Here is a 15935-nt window from a genome sequence, read left to right on the forward strand (position 1 = left end):
GTTCACATAGGGAGTGGGAACATCAGCTTTCATGTAAAAGTGGAGGTAACAGTGCCTCAGATGGATTAGGTCTCGCATTCGTCATTGTGAATTTGCTTTTATGTTTGTGGAATGTTATTGAGGTTTAAAGGCTTGAAAAACGCCCTCTCCTCCAGATTTGATTGCTCATTCATTACTCATTACCTAGTGGTATGCAGTTTGCTGTATGGAGTAGCAGCAGAGCTATCAGTAATATCTGCTGCAATTAGCATTTGAAGCTAGGAATGCTGGAATCAGGCCAGCCCACTCCAATTTTGCATCTTAGAAATGATAAACAGGAAAATAGCACATGAACAACATTCTTTCACCTCAGATTTGGTCAACCTTCTGCTGTAGGAATGGATGTGGGGTGCAGGTGCCCCTTCCCAGGGTCAGGAAAACACACTGGGAGTACCTTGCTGTAGGTATGGCATCTCTGCCATCTCATAACTGTGCTGTCCAATTGCATTTCAATCCAGCCCCACTTGACATGTAGCTGTCTTGCAATAGTGAATTCTATAAGGTGCCCACGTGCTGCGTAAAGTGGCATCTTTCATTTGTTTGACACTGGCGTGCTGGTAATTTTATTGCCTGAACTCCCACTCTCATATTATGAATCAGTAGAAAAAGGAGAGATGGATCATTTTCATATTATGCCCTTCATAATCGTAAATACTTTAATAAAATTGCTTCTAACTGTACTATAAAGTGCAAATGCAGATTTAATAGTGATTTACAAAAGAGCTGAACAAAAAAGGGCAGTGTCTTTCTTTTTTAGAAATTCTTTGTGATGGCTAAAGAGCGGGAGAAGGGATTGGAGATGTGATGTTTCTTAACTTCATTGTAGTTGGAACAGGGTTAGTGAGAACACTGCGGGTAAAATAACAATTCAGTCAAAATGTTATTTTATCAAAGCTAGAGGGTTTGGCAGAGGCATGTTTATTTCTAAGATCTTCTTGCTGGGGACTCCTGGGTCTGCGGCAGAAAGCAGTGTGTTACACATTGACCTCAGATGCAAAGAACTTGTGCTGAAATTCTTTGAAGGATGAAGGAAAAATAAGAAAAGAAAAAAGTGCCTTTTAATTTGCAGTCCTGGGACTTTGGACCTGGGGTTTTTGCACTGCAGATCTTCATATATGTTCTTTTAGAAAAACATGCAAATGCAAAACCAAGCACGTTTTGTCATCCTAACTCTTTGAAATAACAATTCCTGCCTTCTGCTCTGAGTGCTGCATCTTCACTGGAATTGCTTTGGAGCTTTGGGGAGCTCCAAGGGACAGCTGCAGTGCACTGCCCAACCTGGGGGCTCAGTTGTTCAGGAGAGATTTCTATTGGTATTTGTTTTAACATGTGGCACGGGGAGCTGGTCACAATTTGATTCTGTGGTGCAGAAAGGGAGACCTTCCCTATGACTCCAAGTCATAAAGTAGGGGAGACTGTCATGGAGGAAAGTGATGTGATGGTTTTATAGAGGCAACATGGAGATGCAGGGATATCCAGTGATCACCTCGAGCTTGGTGGCAGCCTGCAGATGAGTCAGAACTTGGAGCCCTTCAGCCCCTCCTGGAGCACAGGGAGCTGCCCTGCCTGTCCTTTTCCAACCAGCCAGTCTGGCGGTGCCTCGCAGGCAGATGGGGCAGGTGCTGGGGCAGGAGATGTTCCTGTCATGTTTTTTACCTATGCCAAATGGAGGTGAGCAATGCTGATTCTCCTAAAGCTCCTGATGGAGTATACCTTCTGGAGAACAGTTGTGGCACTTGGGGCTCCACCAGCCCTCCCAAGCATCAGGCCCTTGTTTTGTTGGGCACTGTGCAGATGAAGAGCTGAGAGTCTTCTGGCTGCACTGGCTGGGGATGGGGTTTTGGAGAAGTGGAGTACAATGTGGACTCCTCCACTCTTCCTCCTTGAGAGAAGCCAAGGCAATGCAATGTAGTGAGCCAGAACTGAGAAACACAGAAGCGTTAGCTGATGATGTCTCAAAATGATTCCTGGGAGTCCTCTGTAGGCAACTGCCAGATAGTGATGCTGAATATAATAGGATATTATTAGTATGATAGTAAGATATGAATATAATGCAAATAATATTTAATATAATAAAATGACTGAATAATGCAATTGAGGATAAAGAGTCGATGACAAATCCCCACTCGCAGTACCCCTAGGTACTGGTATCCTTAAGTTCTTTGCCTATCCCTGCAGTTCACCAAGGCATACATCTGTGTTGCAGAACATATCTCAGAAATCCGAGCAGGAAGGCAGGCCTGCAACCTGCTTCTGCCTTCTGTGGGACTGAATAGAAGCAGCTCCTTCTCAAAATACCAGCTCTTCAGATTCTTTGGCTCTTGTTTAGTGTGAAATAGTCTTGATTTAAGGGATATTGAAGCAGCTGGAGTCAGGTTGATTTTAGACCTTTCTGAATTGTTTCCTAAATGTAATGTAAGTTGCAGGGAGAAATTTACAGCTGTATGAGAACAGACATCTCAAAATGTCAGATTGTGTCTGTAAATTGCCTTCCCTGGTAATAAACCCACCTGTCACGTAACTGGCAATCGTAGCCTACTGGTGAATCTGATTTTGCTGTACACCATTCCTTGAATGAATCACAGAGCAAAACCAGTGATTCTTTCTCAGACTCTCAACTCTCAGTTTTCTGGAAATTCTGGTGAGAGCAAACCTAGAGCTGTTAAGTTAAATTCCCCAACCACAACTCTAGGGAAACAAAGTTATAAAGCTATACAGTTCAGTACTTAAATCAGAAATTCTTTAAACTAAGATTTATTCTTCCAGCCAGCTTCTTAGCCTGCTTATATGCATGAGCAACAGTAGCCTACAAAATCTTCTTTAAAATATTTGGCTCCCCATATATCGAGTATTATCCTTGCCGATGCCTGATAGGCTTTAATCCTTCCAGCACAACCACCTGATCCAAAGAGGGAAGCAAAATGATAGCCGTAATGCTGTACCCTCTGATTCACCTTCCTGTTCTATTTATGATTTTTGCAACTGGGATGAATAAACTCCGTAGTCAGCTTTCAGATGGGCGGGTGCGTGGTTAGCTCATTTCTCTGCACGTGTCCTCTGAACAGAATAGTAAAGCTGGCTATTTTTGAAAACACTTCAGTGCAATATTGTAATTATAATTCTTTTGGCATGTTTGTCTTTAAATGGGGTACACTGGAGTTGAATGAGACTGAAGGGCGCTGTTGGAATGGTACCCACGAAGGTCACATGTAAGTTAATTAGAAGTCAATTGCATTAAAGCACTGAAAAAATACAGGGGTGTGAGCCCTCTGCATTGGTAATTATCCAAATCTGTGACTGTCCTTTCTTCCTGTCATCAGCACACCCAAAAAAGGTAACCAGAAGAGTTTTTGATGGAGCGTGTTATTGTAAAATGAAAGTATCCCCTTTCAGAAGGAGCATGGCTGTCTCTCTGCTTTTACACCTGCAGGGAAAACCCAGGATGTGAGTGCTAATGGCTGTATGTCAGGAAAGGACAGCCAGAGGGTTCAGCCTCGTGCTTTGCACCTTTGCCCTCTTTGAGGCTTTACCTGAGTGGTCCACCTTACAGCGTGCATCAGGAAATGGGGGAGAATGACATGCAAGGATTTATATTCTCCCTAATAACTTGTTTCAGCACATCTCGATCATGGAGATTTTTTTGTGAAATGAAATTTGACAAGAAAATTGGATGTACAACTTTACTTGGCTGGCTTTCCCTCCAAAGTTCAGCGGGATCCTGTGGCCCTGTTACTCCTCAGGAGGAGACTGAGCTGGGGCAGTGTGAACACAGAAGGAGGTCAGGAAGGGGCAGGGCCCTGCTCCCACATCTCTGAGCTGCAAGCCACTTTTCAGCTCCCCAGTGCCTCCCAAAAGGATGTTCACCTGGGCAAGGAACATCAAGATAGAGCAAATAACACACAAAACAGGAGCCTGAGGGATTTAACCACATAGCATCTTGTATAATCGCTAATTACAATATATCCACGGCCTAATAAAGAACCAGATTGGAACAGAATTGGGAGACGTGCCAGCTCAGCACTGTGCCAAAAACCAGCCTGGCATCTGAAACCCCAATTCGGTCATTCTTTTCCAGTCATCAAAGCAATTCTACACGTGTTTATGAAATGTTTTGTTGTTGTGGGATGCTAAATACCCCTGCCAGTTGTACACTGCTGTCTGCTCTCTGGTGCACACAGAGCTGTGATGTGGTGCAGGATTGGCTTAGCACAGTTGTATTGCTGCAAAAAATGATAAATCTGGTCTCTTTAGGAGCATTAGAAAAGCACTTACACAGATGACGTTCCCGAAGCTCAGTAATAGCATGAAAGTGTTGGGGATGTTTCTCAAGTGTTTAATGCTCCCATAAACCCCCCCTCCTCCATCTCCTCTCTCACCCTCTGCTTATAACTTCTAGCAATGGGGATGGATGTGACAAAAGAAAATAGATTCTTCCCCGTTCATGATAAAGCATGAAAATCCAACTCACCCAAGGGAGCCTATGAAATCACTTAAGCTCCAGACATCTAAAGATGCTACAGGTTTTACTGAGAATGCAAATACTCTGGTGAAGCTGCTCTGAATGTTTGTAACAGCAGCTTAATTCAATTAGCAGAGCTGGGAAATGCTACTGCAGCTGAAGAATGCTCATAGGAGGCATGCTGCCATTCCTGATGGGGAACCTACTAGGCTGGGGATAGAGAGCCATTCTCTTAGGGAGTTCCAGGAAAGCTGCCCATCTTTCACCTGTGTCCTGTGTTTATCAGAGGAAGATGATAGAAAATAGTGAGTGTCCGTGGCAGACTGACAGCTGGCATTGTGGGAAAATAAAGGGTTGGGAATGGCAGTTGTATCATAGAGAGTGTCCTAATTCCAGCATGCTGTGCTTGCTGGTGCCTCCCTTCAGAGCCTTGAAGGTGTGCCCAGTAGACATAGAACTAATGGGGATTGAGCACACGTTGGCAGGTTTGTTTGCTAGACATTCAGCTGGGGTGTGTGCACAACAAAACAGATAATTTCCTGAAGCTGTTTTTGGTAGCGAGGTCATAAAGAATGAAATCGCTTCTCCTCTGGTAAGTGACTTCACTCTGATCCTGCTGAGAAACAATAGGAGGCATTATTGGTGCAAAGGGACTTTCCTTGCTCCTTGCCTCAGCTGTTGTACAAATCAATAAGAGACAGCAATATTTATGTGACATCTTGAAGTCCTCTCTACAAAAGCTCACTCCAGCAACAAACATATGAAAATTCCCTCCGCTTTATGGCCATTAGAGCCTTCAGCTGGGAAATGTCAGCAAAGGACGGCTCAGCTGAAACATGACCTGCAGTTTTTCCTGAGTGAAAGAGACATTGACGTTGCAAAGTATTGATGCCTTCAGAAAGATGCAGTTAAAGAGTATTTTTATTTACTCTACAACGTCAGCCTCTGTGCCGAGTGAGTGCCCACAAATGGAGTAATCATTTACTAATGAATCTAGCACAGAAATAATCACATTCTGTAACAATTTCCACCTCTAAGACTTGGGGAAGAACTGTGTTACCTCCACTGAAGTAGCACTGAGAAAAAGGGTGGTTTGTTTCTATGTAGCTCGTTGGTAACAACCTGGATTTCCCAAAGCTTTGCCACACAATCTGGTAAAGGTTTTTGTGTTGGTCATCTGTGCCTGTTACCTGATTCCCACTGCTTAATTTCTCTTGCAAATAGGTGTTAACCTGCACTGATTCCAGTCTTAACTGAGACATTCCCAGAAAAGAGGAGGTGAGTAGAAACTCCTTCATGTCCTCACATCTTGCACGTAACGTAGATCATTAGTTCTAGTATCACAAAGTGTTTTCAGGCCTAGATCAAATTCAGCCATTAGCGAGTGAAATACAGCTTTTGCAGACAAGAGATGTAATGTTCCTATTTGTTCTTTTGCATATACTGTGGCATCTCAATTAAAGACAGCGGTGTTTTTTCAAAAGCTGCTGAACAGGATGTTTGTAGATAAAGAATCTGGCACAGCCCATTAATTAGAAGTTTGTTTCTTGAAGTTGATAGCCACGGCCTCCTTTTTTCCTCCCCAAAAAAGCTTTCTTGAAAAGCCAAATAAGTGAATATTGCTGTGCCTCTGCCTTTTAAATCTGAAGATCAAATCATTACCATGAGGAGCTTCTGTCTCTTCTTGCACAGCTGTGCTCCTTGGCAGTCGAGGGCCAGCACTTTAACATGGCTGGTGCTGCTAAGTGCTGTAAAACCTGGGCGCTCAGCTCGTTGTGTTTTAAAGAACTGATTTTCAGAAAGTCAGCTTTCCAGAGAAAGGTGCTTAATTTCAGTCATTCTCACATTTAATACCATATGATGAAGACAGTCTATCAGTGGTGAGGCTTTTTACCAGTCTGCTGTTATTTCAGCACTAAAGAAAGCGTGGTTCTTAGAAAGGGGCTTCTGCTGTTTGGTGAAGACAGCCAATGATTTTTCATGCTGGATGTGTTAAGATGAACAGCCTTTAATTTGTGGTGGAATTAGTCATCTAAAATAGATGGTTTCATAGTTAAGTGGACTTAGTCAGTGTGAATCATGGCATGAAACGCCACACGGTGCCAGCCTCGCTTGGTGCTCCATCTAAATCTGGAGCAACACTTCATCAAAGTCAGTAAATTCAATTTAAATAAAGTAAATTCAATATGAATGAGTCTGGAATCAAGTCTCATGTTCTGAGACATCTGTGATGGTTTCAGCCCGAGTGGAGGCAGTTGAGAGGCTGCCTGCCACTGGATGATTTTAATGGCCCACAGGAGAGCGCATCTATAAAAATGATGGAGTGGCACTACTCATTATCTGCAGGCTCTGAAGGTGAAATATATAAACTTAACAGCAAAAAGAGAACCTACAAGCTGTTTGTAGGGCATGTTCGTGGAAGGGGAAGTTTCTCAGGTGTTCCACCCTGGGTGTGGACGTGGTCCTGCGTTGGCCTCATGCCTTGGGGGTTTATATGGGTTTCCGTAGGGTTCCTACTCAAGTTTGTGGGCCCAATCTGCTAACAGCAGTGGGAAGAAAGCAAGAAAAGTAGCTGGTTATCCAAGCAAGAGGTCACTTCAAAAATGTGAGAATGCATTTGAAAATGTCTGTTGCTACCTTTTCTCTGTGTAGTTTCCTGGCTTCTGTTGCCTGACCAGATGGCAGGTTGGTCAGTAGCCCGAACAGCTCCGATGACTTTTGCCAAGAGCTCACTAGCAAGGCGGTGCTGTGGTTTTGCATTCCTTTTTTCCTGTCCTCACCGGGCACAGCAGCAGAGAGCTAATGGAAAAGCAAAGTGAAGCATATTCATATTCCTTTTCTGTGAGCAAAGTTGTGTTGTCAATTTTGTTGGAGGGTTTCTGATCAGCAGATGCCAGCTAGAGTGTTCTTGGACCTCGGAATACATTTTGGGTCCTTGTTTGCAAATGAACAGGTATGGAAACCTGATGGTATTTGGTTCTGCTGGATTAAATTCAACCTTGATTAATTTTTATAAATGCCCATTGACAATGGAGGAGCAGAGTCTGAACTGCCTTAAAGTATGGGGCTTGATGTACGTCAGCCTGCCTCCCCTGATCCCCTGACAGCTAATATTCACTAGTCGAGGATCTGGCACCTGCTGCTTTATTACTTTCTGACTCTCCTGTGATATTCCAGTCCTGCACAAATAAAAAGCTCTCTGGTGGGCTCCGGTAAGCACATCTTAATGGAAATGCAGCTTGGTGGAGATGATGGACAGATAGTAGAGGACTGCCCCACCAGCCTGTTAATAGTGCAAGGCATGTTTTGGAGACCTTCTTCAGGACCTGGCTGGTCATGAGAACAGAGGATGCAAAGGTGTGAGTTGTCTTCTCTTCATACATGACTACTTCTCAGCATGCAGGTTCAACCCTTGCACGTGTGGGTGCCCAGTGATTGCAGCAAGTGATGGACAAGGAGTGAGGGCCAGCTTCTGCCCTTGCACTGCACACTGGTTCAGCTGTCTCTGTGAAATTCAGGGCATGGTGTTAAGGTAAGCAGCTCCAGGGAAATGATTGTTCCCAATTTTCTTCCCCCTCACTTACAAAATTAAAAGGCTCTTGATGCTTCTGATCCTGCAAATGAGAGCACTGATGGGAATTTGAGTGCATCATTGGCTTTATTAGAGGTAGTCTTAAAAATAGATTTGCTTAGGTGTAGGTGGTGTTTGCAAAGGGAGGTTTTGCACCCATAAAGTGACACGTGAGGAAAAAAGGGCTCCTGAAACATTTTGAGATAGAAATGAGACCACAACAAATGCACCTGTACGTCATGTAGAAGCTTGTGACTGTGCCTAAACGTCAGCAAAGCTTCAGAGCAGTGAGCTTTCCCTGCACCGCATCTACGAGCATTTTATGTAGGGCTGGAAGTGGTGGCTCAAAAGCTGCGTGTGCTACATTCAGTCTGGGTCCTGCTGACATAAGTATGAATGATGAGAATCTCTACAGCTGTCAGTGTATTTACCCCCAGTGCAAAACCAGAGTGACAGGGCTGCGTCTGGTGTCAGTCCTCAGTCACATTGCTTCATTTTCTCACGTCAGGACTGCTTTCTTTCTTTCTGTTCTGTTTTAGCTTGGTGTGCCAAACATTTCAACGTGTGCAATTTATTCAGAAAAACACTTAGATGATGAAGATGTGGTCCTAAATGATTTTGAAGTCTGAGGGATAGCAAAAACAGGCTAGTTGATGACTAAGATACTTCTGGCCCTACTGGGGCATTGTGCTATTCCTTGCGAGTCGTCTGTGGGTTGAAATAAAGCAGGTGTTTAGTCTGTGTTGATAAGGAAATGTCAGCTTCACTCTGTGACAGACAATGAAATCAATGAGCTCCACAAAGCGATGAGTGGAAGAGCTGGCTGAATAAGCAAAGGATTGAATCGCAGGGCTTTGGTGGGAAATAATAGCAGCTCTGTGCCCCTGCGAGGGTGAGACAGTGCACTGGGTGCTGGGGAGAGGCTGCGGGATGGCCAGGGCTGCAGCAGCATTAGGTGGCTCAGCTGGAAGAGGCCTCTGAAATCCAGATTTTTCTTCAAAACTAATGCAAACTTCAGGGTGCTGGGGGTGGCTCTGTATGGGAGGAGGCCAGAAGTGCTCCATAGATGTGTATCCTAGCGCAGTAAGCCAAGATGATTTCAGGAAAACTATTATCTTGAAGCGCATGGGAGGATTTTAACATAAGAGACCTTATAGTAGCCTTCCAGTACCTCAAGAAGACCTACAATAAAGCCAGAGATGGTCTTTTTATAAGGGCAGGTAGCAACAGGACAAGCGGAAATGGTTTTAAACTGGAAGAGGGTCAATTTAGACTAGATATTAGGAAGGAATTCTTTATTGTGAGCGTGGTGAGACTCTGGAACAGGTTGCCCAGTGAGGTTGTGGATGCCCCCTCCCTGGAAGCATTGACAGCCAGGTTGGATGGGGCTGTGAGCAACCTGATTTAGAGGGAAGTGTCCCTGCCTGTAGCAGGGGGTTGGAACTAGATGGCCATAAAGGTCTCCCTTCCAACCCTAACCATTCTATGGTTCTAAGAAATATTACAATGTCAGTAGATCTTTTCTATGTGTGCAGTATGACTTTGTCTGTCATGAATTTTCTTCAACTTTCACGTAACGTCTTCAAAGTGTGGATTCAACTTCTTATTTGTTGTTTTAGTTTTCCTCCACCCTTCTCCCTTTGATAAAACTACTGCGGGGGTGGATTCTAGACTGCATCCTATTTTCATGCTCACGAGATTCACACTCTCGTTATCCTGTGGATGCTAACAGTGTTACTCTGGTTCACCCTTGTGAACTGTGCTGAGCTCATGGCACACACTCATAGCAGGGCTGTGAAACACAGCTCAGTGTTGATGCAATGCAGTCTGCTTTCCTTCCAGTTCCTTTGCTGCTGTGTTTCACTCCCAAGAAATTTCCTGGCTTGTTTCCTACACTCTCAGCTAGTTTTTCTGTTTGTTTTCATTTACTGTCCATTGTCTCTTCTAACAGGATTGTCTGGGGCTGGATTAAATAATGCTGAGGACTCTTAGTAATAGGAAGTACCATGGCTCCAAAATTATTTTCTGATATTCATTAACATATGATAACCTCATTCAAATTTGTTTCCACCTTCTTTCTCTTTTCACTTCCCACCTTTCTCTCCCTTTTGATAATCTCTAATATTCTCCTGATACAGGAGAATGTGCATGATCTCAAAACCAATTTATTCCTTTTGGACGACAGTAGCATTTCCCTCTGCATCTGCAATAATAACGTAATTAAATAAAGCAATAATCGTAATAACTGTGGTGTTTTGCTGCAATAATGTGATGGCCACGGCTAGTGTGATCAACACAGAGCTGTCTTGCTATCTGTGATTAGCGTGGAGCTCAGTTTTTCTTCGTTTTGTTGTTACTGCATTTCATTTATCCAATCTACTTTTAAAAAGATTCTGTTTTAAAGAAATACAGAAAGGGCTACTAGAAAGTTTCTAGTACCTCTAACTTCATATTACCCATGGTACTTCACCTGTAAAAGCTGAATTCCAGCCAGGTTCCTTCTGTCTGTCATATTTGCTGCTGCTCATGGACCTTTGTGGCTTGAGGTCTTAGGCATGGACATGCTGAAATTTGTAATGAACTGCCATTACTTATGGATGGCCTGGATGTTTTACTCACACCAGAAGGCTTGAGTCGTTCATGTTTCACATCCTTCTCCAGGGACGGTGGGCTGGAGTGACCTTGAGCAGCATGCACTCTGCTGTTGGGAAGGTAATTAAACATGAGAGCTGGCCAGCGTGGTTGTGGCTGCTTCTCAGCCATGCAGGAAAACATCCACTCTTATGTTGGGCTTTGTCCTGGTAGGGCGAATGTGCACAAGTCTGAGCATAAGCTCAGTGTGCATTGCTAAATACTGATTAACTTAGAAGGCCAAAGGTATGGAAAGGAAGCAATGGGCAGTGCTGCTGTGAGGGCTTGCAGCAAGGATCAAGTGCTTCCAGCATGGTGCTGGCTGGGTATTGAGGTGCAGCACTCACAGCAAAGACATGAAACATGCACGTGACATTGTGTGGATGATTAGATATATGCATTTAGGGGCTCAGGGCACATTTGGGTTGTGTGGTTTGTTTATTTATTTATTAATTAACTTGTAAAAGATGTGCTTTGTGTCATGGGGAAAGAGGCATGGCTGGGAATGTTTCTGCCCCCAAATACTGCAGCCCTTCCCACCTCCCCTCTACCTGGGGGTGCTTCAGCTGTATGTGTGTCCATGTAGTTTTGATACCTGAAGGTGCTGAAGGCACAAGTCCTGACAGCCTATCACTCAAGAGGGATCCTATTAATTGTCCACGGAGATAAGCAAGAGACATAATACAAGAAGGCGTGTTGAGCTTGCTGCTTCCTGCCTACTGAAATTTGCTTCCAGGAGGCTGCATTTAGTGAAACCAGAGTGTGAGACTGGCAAGGACTCAGGGCTGTCATTTGCACCTCCTAGCATGAGTCAACGATAATGGGATGAAATGTTATGGCAGAGTATTGACCTCTCGCTGCCGCAGTTGCTCCAGCATTTGGAGTAAACAAATGCTAACGTGGAGGTGGTGATGCTCTCATAAACAGGCAGCAGGGATGCTCGGATGCTGTTTTGTGACAACGAATAGATCACACTGAAAACAACAGATGCTGATTTCAATAAAATAATAGCATTTTCAGGCAATGGTTTTCTGCAACTTCAAAGTGCTTTGCAGGCCAGAATTAATAAGCTGACTTTGCCGTGAGTTGTTGCCACACAGCACAGCAATAGACCTGTTTCATTGCTCACTTCCAGCTTAGCTCTGGTTCTTACTTCAACTAACATAAAGCGCTCTGCACAAAAGTAGCTTAAAAAAAAATGTTCTACTGGCTTTTATGAATGGGCAGAACGCTGAATGACAGAGGCTTGAGATGCTTTATCTTATCAGTTATGTAGTAATCTGGCTGACGAACAGCCCAGCATGGTACTGAGCACAATGTACCAATCTGCAATTAATAGAGTGGTCTTTTTGCAGCCCTTGCAGTTGGAGAATGCTGATTGTTCCAGCTGTCTGGCTCCTGCTGCAGTCTCGGCACTGCTCTCAGCTGGGTGAATTTGTGTACTGAAATTGCTCCCTGCCCTGATTCACTATTCCAAAATCTCAGACATTCCCTGAAGAACAACAGAAGGCTAAAATGCAAAATGGAACAGGACAGTAGACTGGAGAATACACAATGAGAATTTTCTTCTTCCTGCTAGCAACATGGCAGCAGATCTTCCTTTCTCCATTTTAATTTTTCTATTAAGTTTGGAAAGGAAGACAAAACCCATTATTTTGGGGTTATGCACCACAGACCAAACAGTTGTTTGGCACAGAAGTCAAGTGGTAGGCATACAGATTAAAGCTATAATTGTTTCCTTTTCCATCCACCATTTCACTTATCTCAGTGGTGTGGGAACCCTCAGTGCCAATCATTTTCCAGTACTACCAGCTCATGCTTAGCAGGCCTGGAGCTCTTGGAACCGATCCAGAGGAGGGCACTAAGATGATCAGAGGGCTGGAGCACCTCTCCTATGAGGAAAGGTTGAGGGAACTGGGCTTGTTTAGCTTGGAGAAGAGAAGGCTCCGGGGAGATCTCATTGTGGCCTTCCTGAACTTGAAGGGAGCGTATAAACAGGAGGGGGAATGGCTGTTTGCAAGGGTGGATAGTGATAGGACAAGGAGGAATGGTTTTAAACTGAGACAGGAGAGGTTTAGGTTGGATATTAGGAGGAAGTTTTTCACACAGAGGGTGGTGACACATTGGAACAGGTTGCCCAAGGAGGCTGTGGATGCCCCATCCCTGGAGGCATTCAAGGCCAGGCTGGATGTGGCTCTGGGCAGCCTGGTCTGCTGGTTGGTGACCCTGCACACAGCAGGGGGTTGGAACTAGATGATCATTGTGGTTCTTTTCAACCCAGGCCATTCAATTATTCTGGGAGATTCCTAAATCTGCTCCTCAACATAACCATTCCATTGCATAAAGCAGCCTGTGAGAGGTTTTAGACCAACAAGCAGAACTTTCTGTTAGTACAAGTTCTGTGTTTTTCAGTCCCTTTTCCTGGCAGTGAGATGCATTTCCCGACCATTCCCATGGGAGGCCATTCCAAATCCTCACTGCTCTGACAGCTGGAGATGATTTCCCCTTTTTCCTATGCAGGTACTAAGTCCTTCCTTCCATAAACATACTGTGCATCTGGACAGGTAGATCCATAGTGTTGTTACTTCTGAAGATGAGCTGAGATCCAAATTAACCATTTTTTCCCTCAATTCAACACTCTGAAGGGTCTCACGCTCATCATGGAGTGGCATCTCTCTTATTTTTGGTTGTTGTTGCTGGATGTTCTTTTATTATTTCTCTAAATTTCCCGTGGAAGATACGACTGTGTTTGTTTGTTGGACAGCCCTGGTTCTGTGTGGGGGAGACCTCCTGCCCTGCAGAAACAACAGCTTTATTGGCTATTGAAAAATAGAAGGCTCAAATATTTCCATAGACCTGCAGATGGCAGTGCCTTATTGAGCTATCTGAGCGCCGCTTGCAGTCCCTGCGATGGGCTCTGTGTAATCTTCAGTCAAAAAGGCTCTTCTTACAGCTGGAGTAAATAGTTCAAAAGCTCTGGCTGTGGGATGTTTTTTGTTAACAATGAAAAATAACATGGAAATTGCCAGTCACCTTTCCCCTTACTCCTCTTCAGGTGGTTTTATTTTCTGGACTTCTGTTCTTTTTAAGGTTTGCCTTCAAAGGGTTTTCAGCAACTTCTCTGTACAGCTCTTTTTTCTCCCCCTGACATTTTCTTGTGCCAATTAAGAACCAAACTGGCTGCAGAGTTATCTCCTCTCCCTGGGAGGACCCTGCTAACGCAGACCAGGGGAAGGAGCCTTTTTTATCAGTGTCTCCTGGAAGATTCTCTGCACCTGAGGCAGGAATGCCCTCCCTGCATCAGCAACATCGAGGACACAGCGGTAGGGATGCATCTCACGTTGCTGACACCTGTTTCCTACTTCTGTAGCTGCTTTGTTTGCACGAGCTGTTTGGTTCCCACAGCTTTTCCTGAAGGTTTGCAAGGTAGTGAGGCTGTACTTTCCCTACTGCACAGTGATGGAGCAGTGCTGACCTCATGCCTGCAGCTCTGTGGTCACCCCACAGCAAAGCCCTGATGATATGCAGTGGTTTCCCAGGATGCCCACACAGCCTGTGGGAAGCTGCTGCCTCTAGCTAGTGGTGCTGATATAGAGGTGACAATCCTGCCTCTGTGGCAGGAGTTGGAACTGGATGGCTTTTAAGGTCTCTTCCAACCCAAACCATTCTATGATTCTATGCTTGGTTCTCCATGAGTCCTGCACCCTCTGATACTCTTATCCCAATGTCTTCCAGCCCGTTTTGATCCCATCTGGTGTCCTACACTGGCTGCAGCACAAAGAGACCATAACTTGTTCAAAACATGCTGACATTGCAAATTGCTGACAAGCAAATGCAGGTCTTATTTTCTGTGATTGCTCTCTCTGGGATTTCATGGTGGGCAAAACGATTTGTTTGCTGTTGCAGCGTTTAATGTAGGTAACAGCTATCACATGTGAGGGATCTGCCATATTTCCCAGGAGTCAAAATGAAATTTGGGCTTGGTGAGGTGTTCTTGGTTGCTCCCTGTGCATAAATCCTCAGGTACCTTGCTTCAAGGTCAGTTAGGGTATTTCATGCCTCATAAGTGGTTTGCTTTGTCAAGTGACCAGGAAGAAATGCTGCCCAGACATATCACTTCTGTGATTTCACTGCTTATATTTCTTCTGTATGGAAACACATTTTGCCTTGCTTCATCGCCAGTATGACTAATAACATATGCACAACAGTGGCTCCAGACAAGCTGCTCTCAGGATGACAGCCCTGCAGCCATTTGTAGGGAGCTCCATTCTGTGGTTGCAAGGAGAGAGCTGCTGCCTGCATATCCCCATTTCTTTTCAAGTCTGATTGTCTGATGCAGAATCATAGAATCATAGAATAGCCTGGGTTGAAAAGGACCACAATGATCATGTAGTTTCAACCTGCCTACCATGGGCAGGGTCACCAACCAGCAGACCAGGCTGCCCAGAGCCACATCCAGCCTGGCCTTGAATGCCTCCAGGGATGGGGCATCGACAGCCTCCTTGGGCAACCTGTTCCAGTGCATCACCACCCTCCGTGTGAAAAACTTCCTCCTAATATCCAACCTAAACCTCCCCTGTCTCAGTTTAAAACCATTCCCTCTTGTCCTATCACTATTAGCACTCCTCACTGGGAGGATCTGAAAGGGATCTTTCACACTGCTGAAACTCTGGCCGACAAACTTGGTAGAGTTGGCTGTTAGGTCAAAAAGTGACTGGTTCAAGATCCAGCAGGCAGTCATCGGTAGATGCAAAAATAATGTTTTGATCTGAATGTTATAGTAACAATAGCGCCTTGTTGTTGAATATTTTTCGTTTGGGCATGGCTTTTGTATGTAGCCAGTCAGTTTTGTTATTGCCTGGAGTTAGAAGTTAGGCCACTGTTAAATAACTGTGCTTGATTGCAAAGATTTCTTGAGTCTTTGCCAAATGTAGGTGGGTGGTAAGCTGAGCGTCCTTGCCACAGTGTCTGCAAGTTATCAAATCCGTGTTCTGTGCTGTGGCGATGACAGTATTTTCTGCAGGTGAAAAAACCCTCTTCAGAATCATCATTATTATTTTCCAGTCTTTAGAACAGTTCCCACCCTCCCTTCCCCATGCCTCAATTTGAGAACAGCTAAACCATTACAACAGAGATCCCCTTTCTTCCTCCAGCCAAAAATGCTGCCTTGCACATCACCTGTCGTCTCTGCTCAGTGTGGGCACTTGGATTTGTAGAAGTTTAGTGTGGGAACAG

At 44.5% G+C, this 15935-nt stretch overlaps 1 protein-coding gene across 11 annotated transcripts in view; it reads left to right on the forward strand.

Moving 5' to 3' along the window:
- Nucleotides 1–15935, forward strand: part of CPS1 (carbamoyl-phosphate synthase 1) — a 256402-nt gene that overhangs the window by 152744 nt on the left and 87723 nt on the right. The window contains exons 48-49 of one of the 11 annotated variants that reach the window (XR_016468455.1): nt 5723–5776; nt 7895–11118. The exons of the other annotated variants lie outside the window; for them this stretch is intronic. The gene's annotated coding sequence lies outside the window, so the exon portion shown is untranslated. Of the gene's footprint in view, nt 1–5722; nt 5777–7894; nt 11119–15935 lie in introns of those variants that run through there. 11 annotated transcript variants of the gene reach the window in all.

This window comes from Phasianus colchicus, chromosome 7, assembly GCF_987193195.1.
Source record: "Phasianus colchicus chromosome 7, bPhaCol1.hap1.1, whole genome shotgun sequence".
Classification (NCBI taxonomy): Eukaryota; Metazoa; Chordata; class Aves; order Galliformes; family Phasianidae; genus Phasianus; species Phasianus colchicus.